The following is a 14,972-nucleotide window of genomic DNA, read 5'->3' as shown; positions in this document are numbered from 1 at the left end:
TTCTAATTTCCTTCTTTATTTTTTTAATCGTTTTTCTTCCTTTATTTTTTCAATCTTCTCCTTTTTTCCCTTGTTCCTCCGTTCTTCTCCTTATCCACTTCTTCACTTACTCTTCCTTTTATGACTTCTTCGTCTTCTATCTCACCCTGATTAAAAATATTGATTGAAAAGTATTGGGAATCAGTCACCCTATGTGAACTGTATATCTATATATACATGAAAAAGAATTGAAATTATTCAAAAGTATTCTAATTTCATCATTTTCAATCCTTTTCAATCAATATTTTTAACCAGGGCAGTTGATTCCGTCGCGATGTTTTTTCATCTGATGGGGTTGTATTAAAATTAAATTTATTTATTATGTTTTATATAAATATCTCAATTAACAAATAGAAAATTACTTTTTAATTTCCACTCCTGCTGTTGTTTAGCCTGTTTAACCAAACGCATCATTCGTTCTTGTTCTTTTCTCTCAAAGTAAGTTCGTATTTCTTGAAAGTATAATAAAGCGTTGTAAATTCCGTCAATTAACGATTTCTAGATAAATTCAAATAATTTTTATTACATTTATAATTAACTCTTGAACTTTATCATCACTTTATTTTATTTTTTATGCACATTTACCTCTCTAATCTCTGCAAAGGAAAATTCACTTATATTATCGTATTCTTCAAAGCAATCAATCCCTTCATGGAATCTTCTGTCACTTAAAGTGATTCGGACTGTTGTGAAACATTCAATATAAGACTTTCTTGATTCTTTTGATAGTTAATGTCGAATTATTAATAAAAATTTGTAATTTACAATTTAATTATATATCAATATATTTTACAAATCATTACTTACCTAAAGTTTGAGCTTTTATCTCATGAGACCAGTTTTTAGAACCAAACACATAGTCAGAACACAAACATAAACTTTCAATACTTTCTCTGTCGGACATTTTTATTTCACTTCTCAACCGCTTATGAACTGACGTTTTATCATAAGATTAATTAGGTTATATAAAAACAAATGAGATTAATTAAATAAAAAAAAAACAATTAACTTTAACCTTTTCTATTTAAACAGTAAAAAAAATAATCATTTGGAGTCTGTAGAAGTTACAGTTTGGAAATAGAAATTTCACATTTTAACACCCACCACCGGAAACTTTTTCAGCGGCGAGTTGTTGTAAAATCTGCTCTTAGATTATTTCTGCATCACATATAGATGACTCTATATGACTCTAGCTAAATTTGGAGTCTGTAGGAGTTATGGCTTAAAAATAAAAATTTTCATTGTTAAACCACCCCCGCAACCCCCTGTGGGGTGAGCTACCGTAAAATTCGTTCATAGACTATTTCTACATCTCTTACAGAAGATTCCTACCAAATTTGGAATTTATAGGAGATATAGTTTAAAAACGGGAATTGTTCATTGTTAACGCCCCCGCAATCTCCTTTGGGGGATGAATTTCTTAAAAACCGTTTTTAGTTGACCTCTACATAACGAAAGTAATATTCCTACCAAGTTTCACATTTCTAAATCCTATAGTTCCCGAGATTTCGTGATGAGTAACTATAGAAATTGGAATACTTCGATTATCATCGAAATTTTTAACGTTTTAGCAGACTTTTTTAAAATTTTCTTACTTATAAACATTCTCCTGACAATTCTGCAGACAACAAAAAAAATTAACCCAATCGGTCCAGCCGTTCTCAAGTGATACTCAATCATAGATACGGCATTTTATTTTTATCAAAAAATGAGAGTGGGTGTGCAGGGGTGCGTGGGAGTTGGTGGGTGGATGCGTGAAGGTTTGTAAGTAGATTCTCAGCTGAATGTAAAAGAACATTATCCGTTTAGTAAACTCCGTTGAAATCCATGAAAACAAAAGAATCAAGAGAAAACGCTTGTCTTTTGTTTTTATTAGCGGGATAAATGTTCATAAAAGTAAAACAGCAATAAAAAAATGAAGGAACGTTAGAATTCTAAAAATAAATAGCCATAAACCATCTAGGAAAAATTTCGCATCGAATGGTGGTAGTTTCATGTCGATACGATCAGTGGTTTAGGCGTGATTGAGCCTCAAACGAAGACCATTTTCATTATATATATATAGATGTATCGACATGGGTTTTCTCTGTGGTTTCCCCGTGTCACTGTTCCAAGAGCCTGAGAGAAAGGAGTGAGGAGCAGGGCAAATGCGATACACCATGCACAAGTCGGACCACAGCCGCAACAATAGAAATTAATTCATGAATAATTATGTTATTATAATAATATCACTGTTGATAAGTAAATGATAGTATTCAAAATTAACTTAATAATAATAATAATAATAATAATAATAATAATAATAATAATAATAATAATAATAATAATAATAATAACAAGCGGTGCTTGTTACGTGGCCTCCTAGTGGCGCACCGCGAAACGCAGACCGCAACATCTGGTCTGTAGGCTAACAACGTAACCGGAGCAACGGGCCAACTACCCGTTGCACCGTAATATCTGAGTTCCAAAACAGTATAATCTCAGAAGTGCTCCCCACAACCGGTCCTCTTCGGATGAGGACCAGTCATCAGGTGGGAGGAGCACACCGGACCCGATGACTTATGACGACCCCGGCGCTTATAGGATTAAGTTTAAGTGGACGGAGGAGCTTCGCGCCGATCTCTTGGTGTGCTGGCAGAACAGCGAGCCGGAGGTATCAGGGTATATGGCCCGGATGCACACACTTTGGTGTGGCATGCATCCGGAGCACAGACATTTTACGCCCAAACACCTGCGTAATTACGCCTCATACCTTCGGCATAATCGACGATCGCTGCTGCCAAATAGAAGGCAGTCTAATCGGCCTTCATTTCCAGCACCGCTACACCAAGAACGGCACCGTTTCTCCGAGGACAACGACAACCTCTTTACAGGTCGACAAGTGAGCATCTCCAAAAAGATGACTCACTCAAAACAACAGCTTGACACGGTGAACGAAGATCTCCCCACACAGCTTCAAGAGGACTCCACTCTGCTCACTGTCAACCAAGTTGTCTACGGTGCCGCGGCTTCGCTTCTGCCGATAGAGAGAAGACATTCTCTCTCCTTCGAGGCGAAGTTGAAGCTGCGCATCGCTCAACTTGGACACAAAGTTGACATTTCTCGGAAACAAGTCTCCCGCATTCAGTGTGTGATAGAGTATGTTAGTACTCAAAGACCGTACACGCCAAAGTTCGTCGCCTGGCGGCAGAACTTCGAAGACGACATCACACACTGAACAAGAGTACTCTTCTTGTCATCAAAGAAGAGTCTCTTAACAGGTTGCGGGCTCTGGTGGCTTCCAAAAGTCACTAGAGAAAAGGCTGAAGCGGTTGATCGACAACTCTTTGTTTCGATCCAACCCTTCACGCTTTCTGTCACCTAAGACCGCTGTTCCCGAGAATTATCCATCATCTGAGCGAGTGGAAGCCTTTTGGAGTGAATTGTACGGAGATCAACCAAACGTCAACCCGGATACTCCAGTTCTGCACGACTTCGAGGCATTCTGTCGAGAACACCGACGGAATCGCCGAAGAGAGCCCTGCAGTCAGTGTGCAAGAGGTTCGTAAAGCCCTGAATGGCAGCAAGAACTGGGCTGCCCCAGGTCCAGATGGCATAAACATCTTCTGGTGGAAGAAATTTTCTTCTACACATGCTCATCTGGCCCGGATTTTTACATCATACATTCAGGGCGACGAACCAATTCCAGACTGGCTGGTAGAAGGGCGAACCGTACTCATCCCTAAAAGGGTGACTTGTCCGACCCAAAGAACTACAGGCCTATCACTTGCTTGAATGCGGTTTACAAGATTTTTACAAAAATCTTAAATAACCGTATCTTGCAGGAGATAGAGCCTGTGTGGCAACAGATATACGAACAACGTGGCAGTAAACAGGGCGTGTCAGGTTGCAAGATCAACTTGTTGGTAGATAGATGCGTCATTCAACACGCAATCTACTACCAACGCAACCTGTCTATGGCCTGGATTGACTACCGTAAGGCATTTGACTCAACTTCACATGAGTTGATTCTCTATCTGCTCAAATGCCTCGGAATCAATCGCCAAACAGTGGGATGCATACAACGTACGATGCAGCTCTGGCGAACGCGTTTTCACATAGGAAGTGGAAATGCATTGCACGTAACCGGAACTGTTCAGTACAAGAGAGGCGTCTTTCAGGGAGATTCTCTGAGCCCTCTGTTGTTTTGCATCTCACTGCTGCCAATATCTGTTGCCCTCCGACAAACTCGTGGGTACTCTGCGGGGCTACCGAGTGATCGAGTATACTCGATCACTCACCAACTGTTTATGGATGATCTAAAGATATACAGTGCCAACAAAGATCATCTACAAACGGCCATCAACATCGTAGCAGAGTACACACGAGATGTCGGAATGTCTTTTGGGTTGGACAAGTGTGCGGTCGCACACCTGGCGAAGGGTAAGTGCTCTGATACGGGTGGAGATGTCGAATTAGTGGATGGGAGCGTCTTAAGAGAATTAGACGCCGGAGAGTTGTACAGATATCTAGGGATTGAAGAGCGGCAAATGCATGCCGTCTCTGAAGTCCGAACAACTCTTCGCAGTGAGTATGTTAGGAGACTCCGGAAGATCTGGTCATCAGAACTTTCCGGCAAAAACAAAGTCTCAGCTACTAACATGCTCGCTGTCCCGGTCCTACTTTACTCTTTTGGGATCCTGAAATGGCCTCGAAATGAGTTGAAAGATCTCGACATCAAAACCCGTAAAGTCATCAATATGAATCAGAGCATGCACCCTAACTCATCAGTCGCCAGGATGTACCTCTCCCGGAACATCGGAGGGAGAGGATTGCAGAGCTTGGAGCGGCTTCACGATCGTTTGGTTCTGAGTTTAACATACGAGGTTGCCAATTTCACAGCAGACGAGGACGACTTCCTGATGCAATTTGTTCATAGTCATGAAAATGCGCGGAAGGGGTCGTTCTTGTATAAGGCAGCAATCTACGCGGCAAATACCTTAGGTCTCGGAGAAATAAACGCTCTCATTGAACTCCCGAAAAAGGAGTTCAAGAGCGTCGTCAGGATAGCCGAGGAAAAAAACTCCTCGGTGAACACATGGACAAGTCCATGCACAGCGTGTATTTCAAACACGTCCGTGACCATGGCTTGTCCACCCAGCTGACATTCTCCTTCTTGAAGTCAGCTGGCCTGATGTCCGAGACCGAAGGATTTATATTTGCCTGCCAAGATGGTGTTATCAACACTCTCGAATACCGTAGCAAGGTGCTCCAGGCGCAGCTTCCGGACACGTCCTGTCGGACGTGTAAACAACATCCGGAGACGCTGATGCATCTTTGTCGGCATGTCCTGTGCTGGCAAGAGGTGCCTACATACAGCGTCACAATGCTGCCCTGCGAGTACTCTATTATCATCTCAGATATAGCTGCGGTATCGATGAGACACCAGTGCTGCCTTATCTGCCAGGAGATATTCCGCAGGTTGTTGAGAATGACAGTTCCAAAATTTATTGGAACATACCATTCGCAACAACCCGGCGGATTGACCACAACAAACCTGATATTGTGCTCTTTGACAAGGCTACTCGTGACATTTATGTCATTGAGTTTTCGGCCCCAGCCGAATACAATATCTCGGCCAAAGAAGAGCACAAACACCAGATATATCAGGATCTCCTGTTTGAAATTGGCAAACTGTACCCAGGTTACCGTGTCAAGCTCGTCGTTTTGGTTGTCGGCGTCCTTGGAGGGATGAAACAGTCTTTTGTGTCTTCACTTGCGAAGATACCGGCTTGCAGTTCAGCAGCCGTGTCTCTAGCAGTGCGGATGCAAAAGGCTGTCATTTTGGGATCCCTGCGTCTACTTAGGCAAATGAATTTGGCCTGCTGCACTCACTAACCGCCTTGTTGTGTGGAGTGGTGCAGCAGTAATGGATGGCGCTCAGGCTGGGCCCTCGGAGAGTCGGACTCTGGGGAAAACCCCCCTGAGCAATTAATAACAAATAATAATAATAAGTTAGTATAATAGTATTATAATGTTAACAATAATAATAATTACAAAATACAAACATACGAATAATTGTAGTAACAATAATAATAATTAGTGTTGATATTAACGATATTTAAAGTAGATATGATGATAGTAATCTAAGTTATTTAATAAAATAGAAACTTACCCGGGAAAAAATGATTTTGCCTAATTATATATGGTTATACATAATATAACTTATATATAATTAGACCTGAAAATTGGCCAGGTCTAATTATATATAATCATATACAAGTTATATATAATCATATATGAGTTATATATAATCATATATAAGTTATATATAATTTTATGTACTCATATATAACTACATATAACAACATTAAATTATATATCATTACCCCTAATTAAATATGTGGTTATTTTTAGGGATATAATATTTGATTTCGGCGTACCTAATCCTGTAACCAAAAAAAAATCATCACATATGATTTTGCAGCTATAACTCCGACGCGGTCACCCATCCAATTACTAACCACGCGCAATGCTGCTTAACTTTGATGATCCCAGTGCGTCTCGAAATTCCCGGCTGCTATGCTGTCGTCTTTTAAGTATTGATGATTCTATGAAGTACATAACGTATCAAATCAATTTATCAGAAATATAATATAAAAATTAATTTTATATTAAATTTTGATACTCTTGATTCGCTTATTTCACTGAACCTAATTATAACAACATATTTATTCCAATAATCATTTTATTATTAAACAGTAGCAGGGCAAACCAAGACATCCTATAGGAAGTGCAATAAATTTTTCATTTTATAACTATTTAAGCGTATTGTAAAACATCATTTTGCACTTTAAGTGATATCTAAAAAAATGTTTGCTTAGGTCTGACTATGCATGAACCTATATATAATTATATACACTACTGGAAAAAATTAAGGGATCAAAAAAAAATTCCAAATTTTTCGGTAGTTTTCAACAGGCCGTAACTTTGAGAGAAATGGTCGTACAGGAAATAAAAAAAAAGGAAATTGTAGCTCCAAGTGTCTAGTTTTTGTATTAGAACTTCAAAATTTTGTAGCCTCCGCGGTTTCTGAGTAATCGTAGAAAAACCAGCAACAAAAAATTCTCAAAATTTTTTTAGTATTTTTTTTGGTCTACGGGCGTGGAAAAAATTTTTTTAGCATAATCACCATAAGGATCGGATACTTTGTTCATTTAGCTTTAATTTCTTTTTTTAAACACCCTGATACGTCCACTCCTCGCTGAGATATCGGTCTTCAAATGGAAAAGGATCTTTTTGTCTTTGATTATCGATATCTCAGCAACCAATGATCGCCAACTTAACGACTGTCCATTGTTTTTTCGAAAAAAAATTTTTTCTTTCCGTCACATGAATTTGAAAATGCAACAAAAAAGGGCTTTTAGTGCTTTTTGGAAAATCAAGCGCTGGATCGAAAATATTGAGGAAACCACTAATGTTAAGTGTGCCTTTTACAGTTCAATATATCCACAAAAACCCTACAAAGAATCAAATTAATCCAGCCAGCCGTTTTTTTGTTTCACTTGATCGAATTTTTGAAAAAATTAAAGGATCACGTTTTTTGCTCTGAAAAGCTCATAATTTTTAAAAATGAGAAAAAAATTGTTTTTTCGAGCTTTTTCCACATTTTCGTTCCAAAAGTGCTTAAATTTTCAAAAAAAAAAATTAAAAAAAAAAAATTTTCAAAAAAAAAAATTTTTCGAAAAAAATTAAAAAAAAATTCTTTTGGAAAAATTTTTTTTTAACAAGTTAAGGAAACTCAAAAAACCATCGCCCAATGATTTTTATCACCTTTCCACCGCTGCATTCCTTGATTCTACTGATCTCCTTTTAATTAAATTAATAAAAAAGTTAATACCCCCAATCGAATTTCGATTTTTTCATACGCTTTTCGGAGTTTTTTTTTCTTTTCTTTTTGTGAATCCTTAGCAAATCGCTTCATTCAACAGTTTTTTCAAAACTAATCCCTCTGCGCTAAAAAAATTTTTTTAATTTTTTGGTCAAAATTGAAAATTTCTGACTTTTGATTCTTAATCATGGTTAGACGACATTTATCGGAGGTGGAAGTCGCTCGGTTAGTGACTCTTATCGACGAAGGTTACACTCAACATGCAGTTGCTATCCGGATGGGTGTAAGTCAATCTGTCGTATCTCGAGCTTATACCAGATACCAAGAGACGAATCAATATCATCGTCGCCCCGGACAAGGTCGCCATCGAGTCACTAATGCCCGCGATGATCGAACAATTGTTAGAGAAGTTCGACGACAACCTTTCGTCAATGCGAATATTGTCGCTCGAAACTTCCCCAATCGCAGACAACAGCAACAACAACAGCAACAGCGACGACGGCATCAGGTGCGAAACATTTGCTCTCGAACAATCATCAACCGTCTTCGTGAAACTGGGTTACACGCACGACATCCTAATCGTGTACCCCTGTTGACAGCAAGACATCGTCGAGCTCGTTTAGCGTATGCTTACGATCATCGAAATTGGAACTTGAGGGAATGGACAAATGTTTTATTCACTGATGAGTCTCGTTTTAATCTGTATGGCAACGATCGACGTCCTCTCGTTTGGCGCCGTCGTGGAGAACGTTTTCGCCAGAACTTTGTCCGTCCAGTCGTTGCCTACGGCGGTGGATCAGTTATGGTGTGGGGTGGCGTTTCACGAAATTGGAGAACACCTTTGGTAATTGTACGCGAAAATTTGACAGCTAGACGTTACATCGACCAAATTTTAAGGCCCATTGTTCTGCGCAGACGACAACATCTGAGGTCGTTCATATTGATGCAAGATAATGCTCGTCCACACACAGCCAACATTACCCGGCGCTTCTTTGAGCGGCATGACATCACATTGTTGCGACACCCAGCAATGAGTCCAGATCTCAACCCCATAGAGCACGTTTGGGACATAATGGGCCGTCGGTTGCGCAGAGAGTATCCAAATTTGCAGAACTTAGCTGCTTTGGAGCGCGCGCTTCAGCACATTTGGAATACCATTCCGCAGCCTCAAATTACCGTCTGCATAAACATGGCTGAACGTTTGAGAGCCGTTATTGAAAACAGGGGTGGTAATACCCGGTATTGAACCAACAAAAACCTTCAGAGAATGAGTTTGGAGTCATTAAATACGGTGGAACTGACGAGCCACCGGGTCTCAATTCTCCTGAAATACCTCACACACACACACACACACACACACACACACACACACACACACACACACACACACACACACACACACACACACACACACACACACACACACACACACACACACACACACACACACACACACACACACACACACACACACACACACACACACACACACACACACAGAAGCGTAAATCCGACCGCGCGACCTCCACGTGGTACGCTTTGGATAACGCTAATGCCGGCGGTAATTGTTTTCTTAAACTTTTCAAGAGAAAAAATTTCAAAAATAATTTTTTTTTTTAATTTTTTTTTTTTTCAATTTAAGCACTTTCTGGAACAAAAATGTGGAAAAAGCTCGAAAAAACAATTTTTTTTCTCATTTTTAAAAATTATGAGCTTTTCAGAGCAAAAAACGTGATCCTTTAATTTTTTCAAAAATTCGATCAAGTGAAACAAAAAAACGGCTGGCCGGATTAATTTGATTCTTTGTAGGGTTTTTGTGGACATATTGAACTGTAAAAGGCACACTTATCATTAGTGGTTTCCTCAATATTTTCGATCCAGCGCTTGATTTTCCAAAAACCACTAAAAGCCCTTTTTTGTTGCATTTTCAAATTCATGTGACGGAAAGAAAAATTTTTTTCGAAAAAACAATGGACAGTCGTTAAGGGGAATTCATTCAAGTTCTTGAAACCCACCTTTAACTTTCTGTGCGATCATTGGTTGCTGAGATATCGATAATCAAAGACAAAAAGATCCTTTTCCATTTGAAGACCGATATCTCAGCGAGGAGTGGACGTATCAGGGTGTTTAAAAAAGAAATTAAAGCTAAATGAACAAAGTATCCGATCCTTATGGTGATTATGCTAAAAAAATTTTTTCCACGCCCGTAGACCAAAAAAATACTAAAAAAATTTTGAGAATTTTTTTGTTGCTGGTTTTTCTACGATTACTCAGAAACCGCGGAGGCTACAAAATTTTGAAGTTCTAATACAAAAACTAGACACTTGGAGCTACAATTTCCTTTTTTTTTATTTCCTGTACGACCATTTCTCTCAAAGTTACGGCCTGTTGAAAACTACCGAAAAATTTGGAATTTTTTTTTGATCCCTTAATTTTTTCCAGTAGTGTATTAACTTATATATAATTTAATAATACATGATAATCTATAAAAGGGTAATTATGTTAGCCAAGTTTGATCACATCTAATTATATATGGACCCGTATATAATCAGATCTGATTACATACAGATTCATATTAGTCAAGTATGAGTAGGTATAATCATATATAAGTCTACATATGGTTATATATAATTACTAATTATTAATTAGATATAACTATATATGATTAGGCAAAATCATTTTTTTCGGGAATATAATCAGATTTAATTCAACAAAGTATACTCTATTAAAATACTAATAAATATATCATGTAAAATTTAGGAAATATTATACATAATCTATTATAAATGTATTACTTCAATATATATAAGCAAAATGTATTATTAATTTAGTATTGTTTTATAGATAATAGTAATGAAATATAAAATAAAATAAAACTTAGCTCTTTATCTGCAATTATTAATAAAAAAATTCAGATCTTATACTTATCTTAAAATTACTAAAGAACATAAAGTCAATAATCATTGATAAATTTATAATTTACGTTTGATTATATATATATATATATATATATATATGTTTGATTATATATATATATATATATATATATATATATATATATATATATATATATATATATATATATATATATATATATATATATATATATATATATATGGTCCTATATAAATTAGATCTGATCAGATCTAATTATATATAGATTTATATAAAATCATATATAGCTCTAGATAACTCAGATCTAATTAGATCTAATCATATAGACTTATATAAAACATACATATAATACATTAGTCCATATATGATTACATATATTTTATATAAAAATTTATATATAATCATACATAAATATATATGGTTAGGCAAATTCATTTTTTCCGGGGTATTGATTTATAAATAATAATAATGGCAAAATAAAATAAAATATAATTTAGCTCTTCATCTGTAATAATTAATAAAAAAATTCAGATACTTATATTTATGTTAAAATCACTAAAGAACATAAAATCAACAATCATTGATAAATTTATAATTTACGTTTGATTATATATATATATATATATATATATATATATGGTCCTATATAAATTAGATCTGATCAGATCTAATTATATATAGATTTATATAAAATCATATATAGCTCTAGATAACTCAGATCTAATTAGATCTAATCATATAGACTTATATAAAACATACATATAATACATTAGTCCATATATGATTACATATATTTTATATAAAAATTTATATATAATCATACATAAATATATATGGTTAGGCAAATTCATTTTTTCCGGGGTATTGATTTATAAATAATAATAATGGCAAAATAAAATAAAATATAATTTAGCTCTTCATCTGCAATAATTAATAAAAAAATTCAGATACTTATATTTATGTTAAAATCACTAAAGAACATAAAATCAACAATTATTAATAAAATTATAATTTACATTTGATTATATATAATTATGTATATATAGCTTTACGTTTAATTATAATATATATATATATATATATATATATATATATATATATATATATATATATATATATATATATATATATATATATATATATATATATATAGTCCTATATAAATTAGATCTGATTAGATATAATCATTTATAGATTTATATATAATCATACATGGACCTAGATAACTCTGGTCTGATCAAATTTAATTATACATATAGATTTATATATAATCATATATAGCTCTAGATAATTCAGGTCTAATCAGATCTAATTATATATAGATTTATATATAATCATATATAGCCCTAGATAACTCAGGTCTAATCAGATCTAATTATATATAAATTTATATATAATCATGTATGGACCTAGATAACTCAGGTCTAATCAGATCTAATTATATATAGACATATATAATCATATATAGACCTATATAAGTCAGATCTAATCAGATCTAATCATATATAGACTTATATAAAACATACATATATAATAACATATAATTATATATATTTAATATATAATCATATATAAATATATATGGTTAGGCAAATTCATTTTTCCCGGGTAAGGTATAAGAAACTTGGTGTAATAAGACAACCCCTACCTAATATATATATATATATATATATATATATATATATATATATATATATATATATATATATATATATATATATATATATATATATATATATATATATATATATATATATATATATATATTCAGTTTCTTATATTGTAGATATACATGTAAAAAGCAATAAGTATAAGTGTATTTCGAGATAAGTTTAGTTGTATGTATTAGTGTAAGCGTCAAGCGAAGTACGAATTGTAATAGTTGAGTTTATATGCGCGACGTACGGAGGGGAGACGTGAGATCGGAGGTTTCGAGCCGACATTTTTATAACTCACTTCTCCTTGACAGCCCAGAACTGTATAATCTACCCTCTGTAATTTAAATCATAATCTTATATTTAAATGTTTAGTCAATAAATGAAATAAGTACATTTTACACGATTTAATAACCAAATAACAAGTCGTTCAGTATAATTAATTTAAATTCAAATTTCCTTTTTCCGCACTGGAACCGAGTATTTTAATACTCCCGGGCGAAAAAACGACGGTAGGTAACGCTCGAGTCAATAAAACAATTCGCAACTAGATGGAGGCATAACAAATGATACTTCGCTATTGGAAGAGAACTCCTCTATCGCAATTTTTTTATATCACTCACTAAATATCTCTTGGCTACTTCTATAGGTACTTCTCTGACTCCACCTAAAGGTTTCTTCATTTTCTCATAACGATCTCCTCTTTTACTAGCCATCCAAGTCGTACTTTTTTCATGTAGGTTGTGCTGACACAAAAATAGAACAATCAGCCCGCTTGTTCTTGAATAAAAAAAAAAAAAAAAAAAAAAAACATGTTAAATCTAATTAACGATAAAAATTACGAATAAGCAATTAAACAAAAAAAAAGTATACACCTTCATTTTCGTCATGTGAGTTTTAGAAGAATTTATTCCTTGGCTAAGTTGGATTTTATCTATATCATTTTATGGACTAGTTTTCTTTTCTTGCTTGTAATGGAATTTTTTTAGATCTGTAAAAAAATATGAATAGTAATTATGACTTCTTAAAATAATTGTAGGAATTTATTATTATTTTATAAAACTCGAATAGAAGTGTAAGTAATACCTTCCCTAGCGGTTTCACCGCCACGGTTATAATATGGCCAATTCACGGTCAAACATCAGTCAAACATTAGTCTATATGACGTGATTTGACGGTCTTTATCAGGTGTCATTGTGAATAATTTTGACTGTTGATTTATCGACTGAAGATCCGAGAATTACCTTTTTCTGCGGGTGAACTCACGGTGGTTTTATCGACATTTGACCATTAATTCACTCGCATAGAACTAGCAAAAACTAGCATAAAACTAGCTCATTACGGTAAATTCACCATTTCATTATAGTAATCCGATGTAACAAAATAGGTGCATTCACTCAGAATAATCAGTATTAAGCTCGTAAAATGTTCCCATATGTGATAATATTAAAAAAAAAAAAAAAAAAAAAAAACAATGTTAAATTACATCGCCTAGACCGGGAATCGAACTTGGATCATCTGATCGAGAGTCAAGGGATTTTCCTGTAATGCTTCCTGTAATGCTATTCCAGACGTGATTTATAAATGTCTTTGAATCACCATCTATTTTACGGAGACTTGATGTTGTTTCGATAATTATTTCTATTTCACGAATTCTAAATAATAACTCATTCTCCGAATTTGACACCCAAAATAAATGCATTAAATTTTATTAATTATATTTATTAACTATAAATTTATTAACTATAAAGAAATCTTTCTGTAACTTTATGAGTTTATGTTAAATTTAAGATTTCATGAAAAAAAAATCTTGAAATTTTAAAAAAATTTGTAAAAAGTGTTTTTTGGATAATGTCAAAAATTCTAGTGACTGAATTTTTTTCAAATTATTTTTATTAACTATTTATTTGTATTTTATTGGCCTTATATATTATTTTATGAAAATTTTTATAATTACAAATCAAACTTATATTCACTCAGCAATTTATAAAATTTCTACTTTACCGTTACTATCTTCTTTACCGCCATTTGACCTTAAATTCACCCGCAGACTACCGTGGATTCACCACCGAAATACTCTTTATTCACCGAATTTTTACCAGTCATTCACTGTTGTATTTATGTCTGAAGACAATCAAAGGATCGGGAAGTCATGGCTATCGAATGGAAAAAAATGGAGAAAATCTTGTACAATGTTTACTTTATTAACCATGCAATCACTGTTAGAATATTTCACAACTTGGCTGATTTTTCACCGTCAAACGACGGTTGTTCGACCATCAATAGACTTTCTTTCATCAGTAAAGTGAATTGACGATGAATTCACCGTCGTTTGACCGTCACCACGAATCCGCTAGGCCGCTAGGGTTGTCCAACTTGTACATCATAATACTCAATTTTACGGTTAATTCAAATTTCTTCTGATTTAATGGGCAAGCCACATTTATGATTACTTACAGAATAGGTTAACCCAGATGCTTGAGGGAAATATTGCTTCAATACAGATAATTTTA

At 34.5% G+C, this 14,972-nt stretch overlaps 1 long non-coding RNA gene across 1 annotated transcript; it reads right to left on the bottom strand.

Moving 5' to 3' along the window:
- Positions 1 to 12,584: 12,584 nt before the first annotated feature.
- On the bottom strand, positions 12,585 to 13,620 carry LOC141536325 (uncharacterized). The gene is made up of 3 exons (XR_012480720.1): positions 13,546 to 13,620; positions 13,335 to 13,450; positions 12,585 to 13,239 (listed from the first exon to the last, which is right to left on the bottom strand). It is a non-coding gene; the product is annotated as an uncharacterized LOC141536325 (long non-coding RNA).
- Positions 13,621 to 14,972: the final 1,352 nt, after the last annotated feature.

The sequence above is a fragment of the Cotesia typhae genome, unplaced genomic scaffold, assembly GCF_013202065.1.
Source record: "Cotesia typhae breed Kobodo isofemale line unplaced genomic scaffold, CoteBio_Ctyphae scaffold_152, whole genome shotgun sequence".
In the NCBI taxonomy this organism is placed as follows: domain Eukaryota; kingdom Metazoa; phylum Arthropoda; class Insecta; order Hymenoptera; family Braconidae; genus Cotesia; species Cotesia typhae.
Note: the sequence above shows the minus strand (reverse complement) of the source record. Positions and strands in the feature narration are given on the sequence as shown.